The 16,624-nt window shown below is 50.6% G+C and overlaps 2 long non-coding RNA genes across 2 annotated transcripts; both read left to right on the forward strand.

Moving 5' to 3' along the window:
- Window positions 1-1,444: 1,444 nt before the first annotated feature.
- LOC125524058 lies at window positions 1,445-9,855 on the forward strand. The gene is made up of 2 exons (XR_007290534.1): window positions 1,445-1,706; window positions 9,346-9,855. It is a non-coding gene; the product is annotated as an uncharacterized LOC125524058 (long non-coding RNA).
- Window positions 1,713-9,265, forward strand: LOC125524059. Its single transcript, XR_007290535.1, has 2 exons — window positions 1,713-2,218; window positions 9,020-9,265. It is a non-coding gene; the product is annotated as an uncharacterized LOC125524059 (long non-coding RNA).
- Window positions 9,856-16,624: the final 6,769 nt, after the last annotated feature.

The following is a 16,624-nucleotide window of genomic DNA, read 5'->3' on the forward strand; positions in this document are numbered from 1 at the left end:
TTGTTGTGCTATGCCCTCAGCATTGACCCTTTCTTGTACTATTTGTCCCTGTGGACCTCCGTGTGTGTGTGCGTGTTTGTGTGTTGGCCCTTGTTGGATGCTTGTTGTGCGGTTGGCTTTATAATATAAAGCGGGGCGAAAGCTTTTTTCGGTACAAGCACACTAGGGCAGTTTTCATGTATCCTGCAAAACACATGGCAAGTGACAGCTTTGGGTGTGGGAGAGGAGACGGGCGTGTGGGCGAACTGATAAATGCCCACACACCAGCCCCTGTACGTGAGTGAAAACTGACGTGTGGGCGAACTACTAAACGCCCACATACCAGCCCCTCCGTGTGGTGAAATGAACGTGTGGGCGACCGGGTGAATACCCACACACCAGCCCAGTCCTACGTGGCATAAACATGCCAAGATTCGTACACCCACAAATAGACGCGCATCCACGCGTGTGGGTAAGATGCAAACGCCCACACGTATGAGCGTTAGTATTTCCGAAATTCTTTGTGCGTGTACATGCGCCATTTATACTGAATAGGCTAGCTAGCTAGCATATATAACCTGCTGCTTATGAGTGTTCTCCGAAAGGATCAATCAATCTAATCCGCGCTCTACTCGCCGGAAATACATAGACAGCCAAGGACTTGAGAAATACTAGCTTGCTGCGAACGAGTGTTCTCTCTGGTGGTGAACTTGATTCAGTCATAGCACTGCAGAGAGATGGAGACTCGAACGCGACGCCGGCTGGAAGGTAGACCAATCAAACTGAATCGGCTATAACCAAGAGATATAATATGATCGTCTATCATATAAAAAAAAGAGGGAAAATAGGAAGGAATCGCTCTGGATATTCTTATCTCGACGTAGATGGCAACGTCGAGTGCGATCTCTCAGAAGATTTCTCTCCGTTCTGTTTTAAAAAAAGAGTCGGGACCTCTTTTCCGAATATTGCAAAAAAAAGCATGGTTTCTAGCATACAGTGGTTTACAAAACTTTGGTTTTTTCTGAAGCCAACGCAGCAAAGTATTTAAAACCATGATATTTTTCAGAAACCACGGTATTCTTAGAAAATTTTAAAAAAACTTTGCTGCCAAAAGCAGCCTCATTGTTTTCTTTTGGTGTGTGTTTATTTGGTGCAATTGGACTTTGAAAGGAAAAGAGTACATGTGCGTGTATGTGGCCAATTCTGACTTATTCGACTCAGACAATTTTTCGCCTTAACTCCTGCTATGTTTTATCAGTTCTGAAACTGACCACATTCCTTCAGTTCATCAATTGATTAAAAAAAATCCGTTTCAGCATGTTCTTTCTCTCACAAACTACCACACCAGCTAGCTCATTGATACTCTTAGATAGATGCCCTAACGTGTGTTGTGTTGAATAATTGCAGGCGTAGCATGCCATTAATTTTATGACTGATGGAGTAATAATAGACTAATAGGTGTGTTGATGAAGTATATTGGTGGCTCTGAAAGAATAGGAAGTTGTATAACAACTAAGAAAATATGTGGAGCTAAGGCAAAACCGAAGATTATCTCTCAGGCTTTGTATTACTTTTCCTGGTGGAATAATATTTCCAGTTTGTGCTGGTGTATTCTTGGTCTCTCTTCCCTGACCCTCTCTCTCTCCCTCCCTCCCTCCCCCTCCGTGGTGGCGGCACAGCAGAGTACAGAATTGGAGGCTGTCGTGGTTCAGTGGTAGGTTGTGCAAGTAAGTTCAGATTAGGGACTATCGTTCTCATAGTATAGTTTGCAGAGGTAGATCTTGCAAGCGTATCAGGTTTAGTTAAGTTTTTGTACCCTTGTCGAGATGCAATGCCACTGATAAAGCTGTTTTGTTGACATAGCTACTTTGTTCCCGAATTTTACTGATATCTATCTGATTTTTGAACTGGTTTATGTGTTGGCTTAGATAGTACTCTATATTGATCACTTTTTCCCTTTCATTCCTTAAAATCTCATTTTTTTTCCCTGGTGGCTCTTTTGAGCTCTGACATAGCAACAAGATAGTATATCGGTTACTCGGAAACTATTCGCCGGCGACATCGGACACCATTTGAACTCGTACGAACGCTCCTCTCTGGCGACCGTTGAGGCGTCCTGAGCTCCCCGCCGGTGCGCTGCTCGGCCCTGGCTGCAGTGGCCATGCAGTGTGCCGCCGGTGTGCCAGAGCTGGCCGCGGCCGTTGGCCTGGGGCCGACGCTCAGCTGCGCTCCCCCGAAGGTGAGTTGGGCGGATCTCGCGGAGGAGGACGAGGCGGAGGATGGCCCGGTGGAGCGGCACGTAAAGCTCGCCCCGCCCTTGTTTGGGGAGTTCTGGGCGGCGGCACGGCCGGCTCATCGCCGGGCCGCTGGCGCGTCGAGGAGGTCTTGGCCACGGGGCACGCCGGTGGCTCGCCGGGGCGCTGGACTTTGGGCTCCTCTGATTCGGCGGAGCTCCGTGTGCCTCCGCGTCGGCCGTCGCTGGTTGCGTCGGGCAGGTCCCTGGCTGTGGGTGTGACAGCCGGCTCGTCCGGTGTTGGGGGTATGGTCGGGGCGGCTGTCCCCGCCGCCGCCGGCGGTCCTGGTCGAGGGAGATCCCCTCCGCTTGGACCCTGCCTTGCCCCCTCCGCTGCGTGGGCCGTCTGGGGCTGCGCGGCTGTTGGGCCGGTCCGTGGCCGGGCCGGGCCCAATGCTGTGGCGACTGGTCGGCCGTCTCCCCTGGAGATTGCCGCCGCGGCCCAGCGGGCCCAGGATATCCTGACCCGGATCAACCGGGAGTGGCACCTCGCACCAGCCGATCCGACCCGTTGGCTGTGTATCCAACGGGGTGGATCTAATCTGCGGTGTGGTTGGCCGGCTTCTAGGGTCAATGTGGCACGAGGGCACCGCTTTGCCCGTCTCATCCACCCCGCATCACCGCCTTCACATTCTGCTGCTTCTTTCCCGCTCGCGTCGCCTGTTCTCTCTCCCCCGTGCTCGTCCCAGGGTGCGTTTCTCCCGCCCCCCTCGTCGTTGTCCGCCTCCGCCCCTTCGCGCCCCCGCTCATATCTAGACGCTCTGATGGTTCGGGACGCCGACGATGGCCAGCCCCGGCCGAAGCGCCCGCTGCCTACTGCGGCGGAGGGCCGCCCCGAGTCGTCCTCGTCGGCGCGCCAGTCTCTGGGGGAGTCTAGGCGGCTTGAGAGGTCGTCGGCAACATATTCCGGCACCTCGCTACGCCGGCCGCCTCCGCCGCGTGACCCGGCCAGGGATCCCCGTCTCCTCCTCCCTGGGTCCTCGGGTGATGTCTGGCGCGGCGAGGCCAATCGTCGGCGGCAGGCGGACCTGGACCGCAAGGCGGCCCTGCGGGAGGAGCTGGTGTCTCGTCCGTCTCCGATTGCTCGGGACCGGGCGGTTTCGAACCCTCGCGAGCCTGCTGTCCGGGATGCTCCCCACCCCTCGAATGGCGATTGGCGTCGCCGTGGGTCGGGGTCGGGCAGCTCCTATGCATGGCCCGTCTGTGCGGCAGGGGGATGATGGTCAGGTCTCCTGTCGGAGGGATGACCGTCGTTCGCCGCGCGATGCCGCCTCTGATAGGCGGCGGGGCGAGGTCCAACCGGTGCAGTCTTCTCCCCCGCGCCGGTCTCCGGAACAACAAGGTGCTCCTACTCAGAACAAGAAGAAGAAGAAGCATAAGAAGAAGAAGTCCCATGGGGTGGCCGTTTGTCCAGTCCCGACCGAGGCTCCTGAGCAGGTGGCTCCGGAGCCTCCATCTAGTGCCGGCCGCCCCAGGACCCGTGAGGAGACGATGTGCATCAATTGTGGCTGCGCGGGACATTTTCGGTCGGAGTGTGAGGCCCCTCTCCGATGCCCCACTACCCTTGCTTACCTCGGGTATGGGACTGAGGGGGGCGACTTCTACTATGTGGATGCTGAGATTGAGGAGGCAGTTCGGACGCACCTGGCGACAGTCACTCTCGCCCCCGGGCATGACTTGCCGTCTGGGGTGGTGATCTCGGCTGCCCTCATCCAGGCTGAGCTCGCCACCTACATTGGCGACTTCCGCGACTCCGACTTCACTTGGGAGGTGACCGAGACGGCCCCCTCTCCTTCTTGACCCCCTTCCCGTCTGTTGAGCTGCTCCGTGTGTGTTCCCACGACTTCATCCACTGCCCATCCACAAGTTCATGATCTTCGTCCGTGCTGCTGATGCGGAGCCTGACCCAGTGCCTTCTTCGGAAAAGGTGTGGGTCCTTGTCTACGGCTTGCCTCGTGGCGGCCGGGCGGCGCCGCGGGGTGGCAAGCTTGCCACATCCTTAAGGCGATCTCCGAGCCGGTGGGCAAGCTGGTGACCGCTGATCTGGCTTCCTTTGAGGATGATGGCCCCGTCCGCATTGAGATTCTCTGCCCCGCTCCGGCCGAGATTGATGGTTTGTCCTTGGTATTCTACTTCGGCAAGAAAGGAGTGCGCCTCACCTTCGAGCTTGAGTCCTCGGCCCCTCAGGATCTGCTTGGGCCGGCACCTGATGGCACTGTGCCTCATCAGGGTGAGGGGCATGGTGGCGATGGGGCCTCATTTGGGGAGGGCTCCTCTGGTGAGGATGATGATGATGAGGTTCCGCCTGCTACGTCTGATGGGCGGCGTAGCCCAGTTTCTACTAGTGGTGGGTCTTCCTTCCCTGCCGGGGTGGCCTCTCTGGTGGCGTCGGGGGGTGGGTCTGTGGTCATGGCAGTCCCTCCCCCTATCGCAACCCCAGTGGCTGACCCGAAGTTCATGGAGGAGGACGTGGTGAGTGTGGGGATGGAGGTGCGCCCCTCATCATCACCGCGCTCTCCTAGGGTGGTCTGCTACTCGCGGTCGCTGGGGTCCCCCCTTCTCCAGCCTTGGGGTCCCCGGACCTGGAGCCGTTTCCGCCCTTGGACCTGGCCGTGGTGACCCCTACCGCGACGGGCTCCAAGCTTTGGGGCGGGGCCTCTTCACTGGTGGCCGCACGTTAGAGTGCGCGACTGAGCCAGTCCCGGGTCCTTCTGGATGGCCGTGTTCCGTCGATCCAGGAGAAGGCTGCCATGCGGGCGGCTGCCCGTGACTTGTCCCCAGTTACTCCCCCCATCCCTTCTGGTCCTTCCTGTTCTAGTTCTCGGTTTTCTGTGCTTGGCTCCGCTCCGTTGTCTCATCTGGCAGAGGTGGCCTCCGATAGTGGCATCGTGTTCCGTGGCGAGAAGGGGCCCATCCTTGAGCAGATCTCTGCTATTTGCGCGAACGAGCGGCTTGATGGGGCATTGGGTGAAGCCCGTGCTTGTGCTGCGCGTGGAGACCCCAGCACCCCGACGAACACTGACCCTGGTCATAGAGAGACCAGGAATAGTGTTGCGCCTCCTCTAGAGACTGTGGTGGAGACTCCCTCGGCAGTCCCTTCCCCGGTGAGGGAGCTGCGTGGGCGTCCTCCCACTCGTCTCAACCCCACTGAACACCGATTAGAGGTGTGTGGGTCTACCTCCAGGTCTGCTTCCCTTGAACCGGAGTCCTCCGTTGCCCCCCTACGCGGGGGCGACGTGGCCGTCTGGTGAAGGAACCCCCCGACCCGCGATTGACGGGCGGGCTAGCTCGGCCCCGCTTGCGGGGCCTATGAACTCCACTGAGGTTATTAAATGAAGCTCCTATGTTGGAACATCATGGGCTTCGTCCTCACTGGCCGGAGGCGTCAGCTCATCGAGTATTTGCGCCAGGAGGAGATTGACATTGTGGGCTTGCAAGAGACGATTCGCCAAGACTTTAGTATGCATGAGCTCAAGGGGTCGTCCCGCCACCAGTTTGCCTGGCAGTGGTTGCCTTCTACGGGGCAGTCTGGCAGTATTTTGCTCGGAGTCCGGGAGGATGTTTTCTCGGTTGAGGATATGGACCAAGGGGAATTCTTCCTGAGCATGTCCGTTACTGACCGACGAGTCCACTTCAGCTGGGAGGTGATTTTCGTCTATGGTCTTGTGGATCATGCTCGCTCTGCTGGCTTCTTTGCCGAGTTTAAAAATAAGGTGGAGAGGTGCACCACCCCGGTGGTGGTGGCCGGTGACTTCAACCTCATTAGGTGGGCTTTTGATAAAAGCTCACCTAATGTTGATCGGGTCCGCATGCATCTATTTAACGACTGCATTGCGGACCTTGCGCTCCATGAGATAGCTCGCGTAGGGGCTAGGTTCACGTGGACAAATAAGCAGGCGGACCCCATCTGGAGTGTCTTGGATCGGGTTTTTGTGTCGGCTCAGTGGGAGGTGATGTTCCCACTGTGTTCTCTCAAGGCGGTCACTCGGATTGGATCCGATCATACCCCTCTGTTGTTCTCGTCAGGGGATGAGGCCCCCTAGGACTCGTCGCTTCTGCTTCGAGACATTTTGGCTGGAGCAATCGGGTTTCTTTGAGATGGTTCGCGACCGCTGGCTAGAGGCGGTCGCGTCCCCGCCCCGTGTGTTTTGTGTTGTGGATGTCTGGCATCACTGTGTGAAACTGTCCTGTCAGGCCATGAAGGACTGGGGGCGAATCTTGGTGCTGATCTCGGGCCCGTAAAGGGGCCTTGCTGGATCGGATTAAGGTTTTGGATGACCTTGCTAATGGGCAGGGCTTGTGTCCTGATGACTGGCTTAGGATATACGCCCTCGAGTCCTCGCTCATGGACATCTACAAGAGCGAGGAGCTCTTCTGGCAGCGTCGAGGGGGCTAGAACTGACTCCTTAAGGGGGATGCGAACACTGCCTACTTCCGGACGATTGCTAATGGTCGCAGGCAGAAGTGTGCCATCCCTTTCCTCTGGGACGGGGATGTTCTTCTGGAAAGCCTAGAGGACATCTCCACCCATATTTACTCCTTCTATAAGGAGCTGTTCTCGGCTGAGCCACGTGGAGGCGTCTCTCTCTGCGCTGACTTCTGGCCACTTGCTGACCAGGTCTCCGATGCGGAGAATGTGGATCTTACTCTCCCGTTCTCCCCTGAGGAGGTTGGTCGAGCGGTTACCTCTATGAAGGCTTGCTCGGCCCTGGGACCGGATGGGCTCCCGGTAGTCTTTTTCCAGAAATTCTGGGAGATCTTACGCCCGGTCATTATGCCCATGTTTCATGAGTTCTATATAGGAACCTTGGACATGGCTAGGATTAACTATGGTGTCACATCCGTGATCCCCAAAGTAGTTGGGGCGACGGATATTCGGCACTTCCGCCCCATCACGGTGATCAACGTGTTGGAGCGAATCTTTGCGAAGGTTTACGCAACTCGCTTATCCCCGGTGGCGGAAAGGATTGCCCACCCCCTCCAGTCCGCGTTCCTGAAGGGCCGGCGGATCCATGACGGTATCCTAGCCCTTCACAAGATCGTCCATGAGGTGGTGTCGAAGGGGCTTAAGGGGGTCTTCCTCAAATTGGACTTTCAGAAGGCGTATGACCAGCTGGATTGGTCCTTTTTGAGGTTGGTAATGGAACGGCGCGGCTTTGATGAGAGGTGGTGTTCCTGGATCATGCAACTGGTTAGATCTAGGAACACGCCTATCAACATCAATGGCGAAGTGGGACCTTTTTTCCAGGCTTCCAGAGGGGTAAAGCAACGGGACCCTATCTCCCCCTTGCTTTTCAACCTTGCAGTTGATGCCCTTAAGGGTGTAGTTAGTCACCTCATCCTGGAGGGGGGGTTACTCACTTGTAGTATGCGGATGATACCAAGATTATGGTGGAAGGCTCGGACTCGGACATTGTTAATCTTAAGTTCCTGCTGCTCTGCTTTGAGGAAATGTCTGGACTTAAGATTAACTTTGATAAAAGGGAGGTGGTGGTCTTTGGCTATTCTAAGGCTGTCCAGCTTCGGATTGCTGATAACCTCAATTGTAGGCTGGCGACATTCCCCATATCTTACTTGGGGATGCCCCTGGCTGAGTCCAGGATCTTGGTGAGTGGGTATGATCCGCTTGTGGGACGAGTAGCATCCCGTGCAGAGCCCTGGTGTGGTAGGTTCACCTCTAAGGGTAGCAAAACTGTCCTCGTTAGGTCTTTCTGGCAGGCAGGAGATGGTCGGCCCAAGTACCATATGGTGAAGTGGGCTGACATTTGCTTGCCGAAGGACCGAGGTGGGTTGGGCATCCCTGCATCTCACCGGATGAACGTTACACTTATGTTGCGTTGGGTTTGGCGGATCTTGCGGGGAGATGGGGGGCTGTGGTTGCAGCTGGTTGAGTCCAAGTACTTGCAGGGCCAACCCCTCTTGTCTTGCTCACAGTCGGCTGGGTCCCAGTTCTGGAAATCTATTCAGACCATCAAGGAAGATATTAGGCTGGGTTTTCATTTCTTGGTTGGTAATGGGTCTGGAACCCAATTTTGGTTGGACCCATGGCTTGAGGGCAAGCCTCTCCGCTTGCGGTTCTCGCGGCTCTTTGTGATTTGTGAGGACCCGACCATTCTTGTATTTGCGGCTGCTTTGGAGGAAGGATGGAACATTGCGTTCCGCCACTCCTTCGGACCTGATGAGGTACGGGAATGTGACGACCTGAGGGAAGTAGTCCCTCTGCTTCTGACCCTGGATCCTGACACTGTTTCTTGGAGCCTTTCCCCTTCGGGAGAATTCTCCGTTAGTTCGGCCTATCAGGCGTTATGTCGGATGCCGGTTCTACAGTGGTTAGCCCCACTGTGGAAGGCACCTTTACCCTTGAAGATTAAGATTTTTGTTTGGCAGCTTCTCTGAGACCGTCTACCTTCGGGGACCGAGGTCCTGAAACGCCATGGTCCGGGCAATGGACTTTGCCATTTGTGCCATGTCCCAGAAACGGGAGCGCACATTTTGTTTTCTTGCGTAGCAGCGCTGGCACTTTGGTGCTTCGTACATGAGGCTTTAGGGCCAGAGTGGGAGGCCCATGACCTTGCAGGGTTTTTGCGGGTTAGGGCTACTCAGGTTGGCCGTAAGCGCCGACTATTCTGGCTCATCTTCGCAGCTATGATGTGGACTCCCTGGACTACTCGCAACAAGATGGTGATTGAGCGGGTGTTCCCGCGATGTGCTTCTGACTCGTTCTTCAAATTTCTTGCCTTCCTGCAGCACTGGCATCTGCTCGCTAGGCCGAGGGATTGTGATCGTCTTCAGCTTTTCCTGGATGCCCTGGTGTCTATCGCGCGTCGGCTCTCCGGCTTCGTAGCTTGCCCCTAGTGGCTTTGTGTTTCTTCTTCTTTCATTTGGGCGTCCTTGTGTTGTGGCCCCAACATTTCTTGTTTATGACAGTGCTTGAGATGTGGTTGTATGGACATATGCTTTATCTATAAAGCGGGGCGAAAGCCTATTTCGAGATCTAGGTTACTCGTAGGCAAAACCTTTCCTGTGATATCACATTTGTTGTGCTCTTGACTCTTTTTCTTCTTATCTTGCAGGTACTCAAATAGTTGCCTTATTTCTCCTTCTGCTAATAAATGTGATAATGGACAACCTTGGTACATAGGGAAAATGAGAGGCAAAGGCCAGACCCATATTATGCACATCATACTTAGATTTCTGTAATTCGTCATGAATGCTTATTGTGCAAGGTTTTAGATTTCTATATTTGTTCTTTGACATATGGAAGTTACACTTGTGAGTAATTAGGTTATAGAACATTGATTTGATTTATCTTCTGTCGGTAAGCATTGTCCTGTAACAAACATTTAGTAAGGGCATATATAATCGGGGGATAAGCAATCTATGATGTTATACCTTACTACTCAGCTAAGTTCTGGAGTTTGAGTTGTTCTTAGTTTGCAAATTTGTTCTCTCTTACATTCCCTAATGTATGTCTTCTTTATTTCCTTCGGTCTCTGCAGAAAGGAAACTCATTCAACTGGAATTAGTGTGTAGTTTTGAATTGTCAGTACATCAAGATTTAGATGGCTGGCCCAAGCTTCTCCTCTCGGACCCATGCTCCTGGATATTTGAATTCTGTTCTTTGAACCTCTTGTCCACACACCATAAAAAACTATTAGACGATCTCTGCCTCTGCTTTTGGAGAATGTCCACCTTTTGGAGACTGCTAAACCTTGATCTCAACCGTTGGTCGTGTCTCGGTGATAGGTCATTCACCTTGATGTCAACCCTTCTCTGTTAATATGAACCTTTTAACATCTATGAAACTACTATGCTCGATCTACTTCATATGAAAGTACTAAGCTTTCTTGCTTTATGAATGAACATTGCTCTATAGTAGGTCTATTACTATGTGTTCTTTTTTTATCACTAAAATGGCACTCTTGCGCATCTGCTCGATAAGCCAACCAACCTGTCATTGAAAGACGTTAACATATACTGCAACAAGTTTAGTGCACACAATCACACCGAGGAGGTACCCCGGGGCTAATTCAGTATTCTTGTTTACCAGAATTTTGTTGGACTTTCTATTTCTAATAGGTATATTGTTACTACGTCAGAAACAAATGAGGTATGCATTCTAAGTTTGCATCAACTTTTTTTGCTGAATTCTGAAGATACAGTTCTACCAAGAATCAAGCTTTAGCTCAAGGATATGTGAGTATTGTGCACTCCCAGCTGGCCTGGATTCATGTCAGTTGGATGAATAGAGTTTGTTACCCTCCTGGTTAAGAATACATAAAGCATTCAAAACTACCATTCCCTGCTAAAAATCAAAATTCAAGCTATCAAGACATTTAGTTGTTACGATGATGTGCATGTGATTTTGATTTGCATATTAGATAGTTGGGTTTTTCTTATATCTTGATACTTGGTGTGTAGTTTTGACCACGATGAAAATGCAGGAGCACGCTGGGAGCGATAGGTCGTGCCTGTTGCACACTCTGGATTCGACTATGAGTTCAAGAAGGAGATGTTCGCCATCTGCTCTGGATCCATGGAGAGTGAGCAACTGAGCATTGAGCGCCCTGTAACCTGTGCAGCTTTTGTGTTTTCACTAGTGGTTGGGGCGCGCCCTGGGTGCGCCTCTTGAGGCATGACTGTGCGTACTTGCCTTGTTGTTGGACTTGTTAACGTGTTTGTACAACCCTAATGAGCGCCATTTGCTCAAAACACAATACAATCCAAGGAGTTGATATCCTTTTTAAAAAATACATGCAGCAGAATTGCAACAACAGATATTTTAGTCATAAAGCATAGCTTAGTAAACACATACATATGTGCACATCCTGATCAGCTTTATAAAGCTAGATTTCATTGGTGTAAACTTGTTAAATTATTCCAGTACAGTTGGAGGGACAAATATCTAAATATCCATCATAACACCAGAAAACATGAACTTCAAAAGAGTAAGCCTTGCTAACATACATCTATGCAAGACAAAAAGGAACACCAACAAAATGGAGCATTCTTATCTTGGAGATATAAATTTTATTCAATGGAAAAGATGTAATGCTCATTCCTTGAGATGCATTAGCTATATCTGATATACACACAGGAGCTGGGTATCTATTCTGATATCATACCTACAACATAATGGGTTGTACTCATTGGTTCCGAAAAGTGAAAGACATGATAGTGGAAGTAACAAGATCCAGCATTTGTGGGCACTTCCGCAATTGTACGCTTCTTTGTTGTTGCCTATTGCCCAAGATAACCTTGGATGCCCCAAACATGTCGAGCTCGCAAACTAGTACCTTGCGGGCTGAGGACTCCTTGCAGATCTTGGCATTTTAGATTGAGCTTCTCAGCACACAGAAGTATCAATTAGTAGTCGACAAATTTACTATTGTGCTAAGCACATCGAAACAGGGAGAAGATTATAGAACAGAAGTTATAACTGAAAGTACAAGAAAAACATCTCTCAATCATAGGCCTAACATAACTGATCAAAGTAGAATGCAAAAGGTCACGGAACATCAAAACTGCGCTTGATGGTAGGGGCACTGGATGGAATGGTGAAAGGTCAAAGAATAATCCCACATGGCGGAGAAGCCGAAGGCAACGTCCTTGCCATGGCCCAACCGCTCTCTTATGGCATCGTGGATGGACTACAACCACAGTACGCGGCCGACGTCGTTGGGTGAGATGCCCCTGCTCATCTATGTTGATTTGTTGACATCGACGGGCCAAAAGACAGAGAGGTTCAGAGTTTGTTTTCAGGTGAGACTTAAGATATGGAAAATCCATTCCAAGAGATTAACTATTTACGTGTAATTTGTACCTTTGTGTGCCTAAGAGTGTAACTGTCTGCTATGACAAAGTTGTAGCTCACTTCACCAAGCATCATTGCAATGGTCCCGTGGTAGGTAATTTGCATCAAGACTGGTCATTCATATTTCATCTATGATCCATAAACAGTCGAAAAAGTTCAACTTCAAGATGAAAACACAATAGCATGAGCCTCGAATTGCAAGATGGGACTGGTTTCAACAGCAAAGCGCATCCCAGGTGGTACCGCTTTCCTTTTATTGTAAACGACCTAATTTCTAAACAAAAACTACTCTGACTGACTACATTTAACAACAAAGAAGATCTATTAGTTCTAAGTAGAAGGTATTCGGATCTGAAAGTTCAAAATCCAACACCACATGAAAATTAGATGAAAATGTTTTTCTCTTTGACTATTCCTTAAATCAAGCTTTCAAAATGCTATATTTTCTATTCCGGGCTTCAAGTGGTTGGTAAGATATGCTACATACTAAAACTTATAGAAGTCAATCTTCCATCAGATGTGTATAAACTTTGAAAATCCTAAAGGTTAAAGATAGTAGCAAGAAACTAATACTCCCTCATTTCTAAATATAAGATCTTTTAGAGATTTTAATATAGACTACATACGGTTGTATATAGACGCATTTTAGAGTGTAGATTCACTCATTTTGCTCTGTATGTAGTCTGTATTGGAATCTCTAAAAAGGCTTATATTTAGGAAAGGGGGGAGTGTGACGCCCCGTGACCGATGTGCCACGTGTCTTCTTGTTATTCGCTGTTGTTGTGTTGTCATTGCTTGCATGTCATGCTTTGCATATCATGTCATCATGTGCATTTCATTTGCATACATGTTCATCTCATGCATCCGAGCTTTTTTCCCGTTGTCCGTTTTGCATTCCGGTGCTTCGTTCTCCTCCGGTGGTCATTTCTACCTTCTTCTCGTGTGTGGGGGTTAAACGTTTCCGGATTGAACCGAGACTTGCCAAGCGGCCTTGGTTTACTACCGGTAGACCGCCTGTCAAGTTTCGTACCATTTGGACTTCGTTTGATGCTCCAATGGTTAACCGAGGGACCGAAAAGGCCTCGTGTGTGTTGCAGCCCAACACCCCTCCAAAGTGGCCCAAAACCCACCAAAACCCTCTCCATCATCTCGGTCGTTCGATCACGATCGCGTGGCCGAAAACCGCACCTCATTTGGACTCTCCTAGCTCCCTCTACCTATAAATATGTGATCCCCTCCGAAATTCGCGGTGCAAACCCTAGTCTTCTTCCACCTCCCACCGCCGGACGTGTCCGTCCCGGACCGGACGTGTCCGCGCCGCCGTCCCCGGCGAATCCCGCGCCGCCACGTCACCCTCTCTCTCTCCCCCACCGCCGCAGCCCACCGGACCCAGATTCGGCCCGCCCCCGGGCCGCACCCGAGCCGCCGCCCGCGCTCGAGCTCCCGAGCCGCTCCCTGAACTGGATCGAGGGGAGGAGCCCCTCGACCCCGAGCCACCTGCGCTGCCGGAGCTCCTCGGCGCCGACGAGCCGCCGCCAACCAGCAGGCCGGACTCCTCGCTCCTTGCTCCTCCTTCCCCTGCCCGCCTCCTTCTCCTCTCACCTCTCCCGTGCTCTCTCCCGCAGGAGCTCTGCCATGGCTGCCATTAAACCATGGAGCTTGGTGCTCATCACTCGTCGCGTCCCTCGCCCGATCCGGCCGGGATCCACCAGATCCGGACACCCTCGACCCATTCCTGGCCTTCCCGAGCCCTCCCGGAGCCCCGGCTCGCCGCCGTAGGCCATGGAGCTTCGTCAACCCCCGTGCTGGAACTCCCTATCCCGATTTTCGCTGGGTAAAAACCACTAAGTCCCCGAGATTTCCTGTTTCAAATGCCCATGTTCATCATGTCGTAACTTTGCATCCGTAGCTCCATTTTGTGTGTGTAGCATATCAAAATGTTGGTCTCAGAGAGTACATCGTTTCATCTCATTGCATCATTTTCATTTGAGCTCATCTCGATGCCCGAAATGCTGTTGGAAGAGAGCTATTTGAGTTAATTGTCAGATCTGCTGCACCAAATAGCTATTTGACATTTTTGCCATGATTATTGTGTGCATGTTATGCTCATGAGCTCTACATGTGTTTTGCTATATGCTTTGCCATCTTTACAGAGGTGCCATCCATGTATTTTGTGATATGTGTGGTGACTAGCACAAGCTTGCAAAGTGGTGCATTCGTTAATGCTGATTTCAGGGACTTAGCAATTCCACTAAGTCCTTGATCTGTTTTTATCATTATGCCATATGTTCATGTTGTTTCCTAGTGATCCATGCCTCTTTTGAGGATGATCAATAAGGATGTTTTGTTAATCTTTTAGTGCTCTATCCATCCATGTCTTTGTTTGCAATTATGGAGCACCCTAGCTTGAGTCAATTGAGCTCTACTTTTGCTATTTCGTGAATCTGGGCAGATTGTCTACTTGTTAGCGATTTTGCCAAGGATGTTGTAGTTGATCCGTGCATGCTATGTTATTGTTCTTGCCATGTCTAGCTTGTATAATGTGTATTCTTGATGGGTGTATGCTTAGATTGTCATGACATGATCTGTAGTGAGTGCATCGAGCTCGTAAACGTGCCTACTTGATATCTGATTTGCATACTCCAGTTTTTCACTAAGTCTGAGATCTGATTATGTTTTTGCCATGTTCACATGCTTGCAATTGTATTATCCGATCCCTTTTGGCTCAAGGTCACTAAGGGATTTTTGTTAAGCTCTTTGAGTAGCCCCATGCCATGCCTTGCTTTGCCATGTTCAGTTCCTATAGCATATAGTTTTCTTGCTCCAAAGTGTGCTACCTGATCTGAAATCCCAGACTTGTGTTAATTTCACTAAGTCTGAAATCTGTTTACCAATTGCTCTTTTGCCATGCTTGTTTGAACCTGTTAATGCATGAATTAGCCGTAGCTCAGTGTTCATCTTTGGTTAAGATTCATGAGTGGATCCCTGCCATGTATTTTGTTGCTTGTTTGAGTGCTGTAGCATAATTATCTTGATGCATTTAGATGGCTACTTGCTGTATATCGCAGACCGGTGCCATATTTGTTTTGCTTGCCATTTCCAAACCGTGGCTCCAATTCTGGCGATCTTTATATCGATTTCAACCGAAATCACCTCATATTTCCAGTGGCACACTTGGATTTCCAAGTTGAGGCTAGGTTCATTCATTCCTTGTCAAATTATGCATATGCATCGCATACCGCATCCCGCATATCATACCATGTTCATGTGTTGGTTGTTTACTATGTTGTGTGCTTCTTTCCGGTGTTTTCTTCTCCGGGTTGATTCTGTTAATGTTGCGTTTGTGAGGATCCGTTTGACTACGTTCGGTTGTCTTCTTCATGGACTCGTTCTTCTTCCTTGCGGGATTTCAGGCAAGATGATCATACCCTCGAAATCACTTCTATCTTTGCTTTGCTAGTTGCTCGCTCTTTTGCTATGCCTATGCTGCGATACCTACCACTTGCTTATCATGCCTCCCATATTGTTGAACCAAGCCTCTAGCCCACCTTGTCCTAGCAAACCATTGTTTGGCTATGTTACCACTTTGCTCAGCCCCTCTTATAGCGTTGTTAGTTGCAGGTGAAGATTGAAGTTTGTTCCTTGTTGGAACATGGAGATGTTGTTCCTTGTTGGAACATGTTTACTTGTTGGGATATCACAATATATCTTATTTAAGTAATGCATCTATATACTTGGTAAAGGGTGGAAGGCTCGGCCTTATGCTTGGTGTTTTGTTCCACTCTTGCCGCCCTAGTTTCCGTCATATCGGTGTTATGTTTCCGGATTTTACGTTCCTTACGCGGTTGGGTAATAATGGGAACCCCTTGACAGTTCGCCCTGAATAAAACTCTTCCAGCAATATCCAACATTGGTTTTACCATTCGCCACCTAGCCTTTTCTTTTCCCTTGGGGGTCGCGCGCCCAAGGGTCATCACTACTTTAAACCCCCGGGCCAATGCTCCTCTGAGTGTTGGTCCACCTGTCAGCTGCCGGTGGCCACCAGGGGCAACTCTGGGCTGGCCTACCCGTACCTAAGACAATCTGAGTGTGCCCTGAGAAAGAGATATGTGCAGCTCTTATCGGGATTTGTCGGCACATTCGGGCGGTGTTGCTAGACTTGTTTTACCATTGTCGAAATGTCTTGTAACCGGGATTCCGAGTCTGATCGGGTCTTCCCGCTAGAATGAATATCCTTCGTTGACCGTGAGAGCTTGTCATGGGCTAAGTTGGGACACCCCTGCAGGGTTTTGAACTTTCGAAAGCCGTGCCCGCGGTTATGGGCAGATGGGAATTTGTTAATGTCCGGTTGTAGAAAACCTGAAGTTGACCTTAATTAAAAAGCATCAACCGCGTGTGTAACCGTGATGGTCTCTTTCCGGCGGAGTCCGGGAAGTGAACACGGTGTTGGAGTTATGCTTGACGTAGGTTGTTTTAGGATCACTTCTTGATCATACTTTTATCGACCGTGCTTTGCCTTCTCTTCTCGCTCTCATTTG

Source organism: Triticum urartu, chromosome 7 (assembly GCF_003073215.2).
Source record: "Triticum urartu cultivar G1812 chromosome 7, Tu2.1, whole genome shotgun sequence".
Taxonomy (NCBI): Eukaryota; Viridiplantae; Streptophyta; class Magnoliopsida; order Poales; family Poaceae; genus Triticum; species Triticum urartu.